The sequence below is a fragment of the Cricetulus griseus genome, chromosome 2 (genome assembly GCF_003668045.3).
Source record: "Cricetulus griseus strain 17A/GY chromosome 2, alternate assembly CriGri-PICRH-1.0, whole genome shotgun sequence".
Lineage (NCBI taxonomy): Eukaryota > Metazoa > Chordata > Mammalia > Rodentia > Cricetidae > Cricetulus > Cricetulus griseus.
Genome location: NC_048595.1, coordinates 208,950,211 through 208,954,612, shown reverse-complemented (window position 1 = coordinate 208,954,612; position 4,402 = coordinate 208,950,211). Strand labels below are relative to the sequence as shown.

Sequence of the window (4,402 nt, the reverse complement as noted above, 5' to 3'; positions counted from 1 at the left end):
TGTCAGTGAGAGGTTCTGTCTCCAAAAAACAAGAACAAGAGTAATTGAGAGGTACTGAAAGATGATCTCATAGACCCACACACAAGCATATACCACACACACACACACACACACACACACACACACACACACACACACACACACACACACGCATGAAGTAATGCACAGGATAAAGAATGAGAAGAAGAAAAAAAAAGAATTAGAAGAAAAACCTTTCTAATTTCGGACCACCAGAATGTCTCCAGCAAAGAAGGGTGGCGTGAAGAAGAAGGGCCATTCTGCCATCAACGAGGTGGTGACCCGAGAATACACCATCAGCATTTACAAGTGCATCCATGGCGTGGGCTTCAAGAAGCGTGCTCCTCGGGCACTCAGAGAAATCCCGGAATTTGCCATAAAGGAGATGGGGACTCCAGATATGCGTATTGATACCAGTCTCAATAAAACTGTCTGAGCCAAGGGGATAAGGAATGTCCCAGACCGTGTACGTTATGCTGGAAAGTGTAAAGGAGATGATGGACTCACCAAACAAGCTCTACACATTGGTAACGTATGTGCCTGTTACCACATTCAAAAATCTATAGACAGTGTGGATGACAACTAACATGCTGAATGTCCAATAAAGTTGGAGAACTGCCTCCAGGTTTGAGTTTTCCTTTTTATTTGCCCCACAAGTGGAATTTTTGATATTGCTTATAATAGGGTCTGTGGGGTATTGTTGGGAGTTATTTAAGAACGCTGCTCTAGGTGTTTAGGAAATTGGAAGTCTGTGACATGTTCTTTACATAGAAGTCAATGTGTTAGAATTGTAATTTTTGGTTTTTCAAGACAAGGATTCTCTATGTGACCCGGGCTGACCTGGAACTTGCTCTATTGACCAGGCAAGCCTCAAACTCAAAGCAGATCTATTTACTTCTACCTCCCAAGGGCTGGAATTAAAGGCACGCACTGCCATGAATGGCTTTTCTGAGGCTTTTAACAAAGAAGCTACAGTATTGGGTCTCATTTTAGTCCTAGGTGTGTAGGTGACCCTGAGATTGAAGATTGAGATGATAACTGTTATATGACACTGAAAATTTGTGTTGTGTACGTCCCAGGATTTGAACTTTGGTTGGAAACTTTGGCCTTCTAGCCATATTTTCCCACCACTTCATTCCCTTTCCTTCTCTGTAATATGCTATACTATTAAAACAGCAGAGGTTTGTTCTGTTTTTTGAGACAGAGAGAGTTTCTCTGTAATAGAGGGTTGTTGTCTTGTGCGTTTGTTTGCTATTTTAAAAAGTCTGTACAAAAAGAAAGATTTTTTTCAAATTTATTTATTAGTTCTAGTTAGGGAACAAGCTTGTTTCACATGTGAGTTGCTTCTCCCTCTCCCTCCCCTCACCCCCATCCCTCCTAACCCAACCCCAACCTACCCGCACCCCATCTACCCACCACTCACCAGGCAGGGTAGGGCCCTCAATGGGGGCTCTGCAAAGTCCACCAAAACTTCTTGTGCTGGTCCTGGGCCCTTCCCCATGTGTCCAGGGCCAGAGTGTGACCCTTCACATGAGATGGGCTCTCAAAGTCCCTTCTTGCACCAGGGAAAAATACTAATCCACCACCAGAGGCTCCCTGGAGTGCAGAGGCCTCCTTAATGACATCCATGTTCAGTGGTCTGGATCAGTCTTGTACTGGCCTCCCTGACAGCATCTGGGGCTGATGTGCTCTCCCTTGTTCAGGCCAACTGTTCCTGTGGGTTTCTCCAACCTGGTACAGACCCCTTCACTCTTCATTCCTACCTCTCTTCAACTAAATTCCGGATTTCAGCTCAGTGTATATCTGTGGACGTCTGTCTCTGCTTCCATCAGCCACTGGATGATGGCTCTAGGATAGCATAAAGAAAAGTCAACAATCTCATTTTAGAGGAAGGGCTTTTAGGTTATCCTCTCCACCATTGCCTGGATTGTCAGATTGTGTCATCCTTGTAGGTCTCTGGAGGTCTTCCTGGTTCCAGATCTCTTCTCGGACCTAGAGTGGCTCCCTCTAATAAGGTATCTCTCATCCTGCTCTCCTCTATTCTTCCCCCAACTCAATATTGCTGCCCCTCCATTTCCTCTCCTCTATTCCTCTTCTCTTGCTCCCCCCTACCCTCATGCTCCCAATTAGTTCAGGAGTTCATGCCTCTTCCATTGCCGGGGACCATTTATCCCTTAGAGTCCTGCATGTTTCCTAGTTTCTTTGGTGAAGAGGATTATAGGCTGGTAATCCTTTCCTCTATGTCTAAAATTCATATAAGAGTGAGTACATACCATGTTTGTCTTATTGTGACTGGATTACCTCACTCAGGATGGTTTCTTCTAATTCCATCCATTTGCCTGTGAATTTCAAGATTCCATTGCTTTTTTCTGCTGAGTAGTACTCCATTGTATAAATGTACCACATTTTCTCAATCCATTCTTCAGTTGAGGGGCATCGAGGTTGCTTCCAGGTTCTCGCTATTACAAACAATGCTGCTATGAACATGGTTGAACATATTTCCCTGTTGTATGAACATGCACTATTTGGGTATATAACCAAGAGAGGAATGGCTGGATCTTGAGGTAGACTGATTCCCATTTTACTGAGCAACCGCCATACTGATTTCCAGAGTGGTCTTACAAGTTCACACTCCCACCAGCAATGGAGGAGTGTTCCTTTTTCTCCACATCATCTCCAGCATAGATTGTCATTGGTATTTTTGATTTTAGTCATTCTGACAGGTATGAGGTGGTATCTCAGAGTTGTTTTGAGTTGCATTTCTCTGATGGCCAAGGATTTTGAGCACTTTCTTAAGTCTCTTTTAGCCCTTTCAGATTCCTCTGTTGAGAATTCTCTATTTAGTTCTTCACCCCACTTTTTAATTTCATTGTTTGGTGTTTTGGTGACTGGATTCTTGAGTTAATTGTATATTTTGGAAATCAGTCCTCTGTCAGATGTGGGGTCGGTGAAGATCTTTTCCCATTCTGAGGGTGGTCGTTTTGTCCTACTGACTGTTTCCTTTGCCTTGCAGAAGCTTCTCAGTTTCAGGAAGTCCCATTTATTAATTGCAGACCTCAATGTCTGTGATACTGGCGTAATGTTCAGGAAGTGGTCTCCTGTGCCAATTTGTTCAAGGGTAATTACCACTTTCTCTTCTAGAAGATTCAGTGTGGCTGGATTTATGGTGAGAACTTTGATCCATTTGCAGTTAAGTTTTGTGCATGGTGATAGGTATAGATCTATCTGCAATTTTCTGCATGTCCGAATCCAATTGTACAAGGACCATTTGTTGAAGATGTTATCTTTTTTACATTGTATAGATTTAGCATCTTTGTCAAAAATAAGGTATTTGTAGGTGCGTGGGTTAATATCTGGGTTTTCAATTTGAATCCATTGGTCTATCTGTCTATTTTTGTGCCAATACAAAGCTGTTTTCAGAACTATGGCTCTATAGTAGAGCTTAAAGTCAGGGATGGTGATACCTCCAGAAGATCCTTTATTGTAAAGAGTTGTTTTGGCTATCCTGGGCTTTTTATTTTTCTATATAAAGTTGAGTATTGGTCTTTCAATGTCGCTGAAAAACTGTTCGGATTTTGATGGGGATTGCATTGAATCTGTAGATTACTTTTGGCAGAATTGCCATTTTTACTATGTTAATTCTACCTATCCAAAAGCATGGGAGATCTTTCCATTTTCTGGTATCTTTAATTTCTTTCTTTAAAGTCTCAAAGTTCTTATTGTACAGGTCTTTCACTTTTTTGTTAGTGTTACATCAAGATATTTTATGTTGCTTGTGGATATTGTGAAAGGTGATGTTTCCCTGATTTCTTTCTCATTGGATTTATCATCTGTACATAGTAGGGCTACTGATTTTTTTGAGTTAATTTTGTATCCTGTTACCTTGCTGAAGGTGTTTATCAGAGGTAGGAGTTCCCTGGTAGTTTTTCGGGTCACTAATGTAGACTATCATGTCATCTGCAAATAGTGAAACTTTGACTTCAACGTTTCCAAATCGTATCCCTTTGATCCACTTTTCTAGTCTTATTGCTATAGCCAGCACTTCAAGTACAATATTGAAGAGATATGGAGAGAGTGGACAGCTTTGTCTTGTTCTTGATTTTAGAGGAAACGCTTTGAGTTTCTCTCCATTTAGTTTGATGTTGGCTATTGGTTTGGTGTATATTGCATTTATCATGTTTAGATATGTTCCTGTTATTCCTGTTCTCTCCAAGATCTTTATCATGAAGGGATGTTGGATGTTGTCAAAGGCTTTTTCAGCATCTAGTGAGATGATCATGTGGTTTTTCTTTTGACTTTGTTTATATGGTGGATTACATTGATGGATTTTCCTATGTTGAACCATCCTTGCATCCCTGGGATGAAGCCTACATGATCATGATGG

The 4,402-nt window shown here is 41.4% G+C and overlaps 1 pseudogene; it reads left to right on the top strand.

Annotated features, from left to right (window-relative positions):
- Positions 1 to 235: 235 nt before the first annotated feature.
- Positions 236 to 623, top strand: LOC107978146 (annotated as a pseudogene).
- The last annotated feature ends 3,779 nt before the right edge of the window (positions 624 to 4,402 follow it).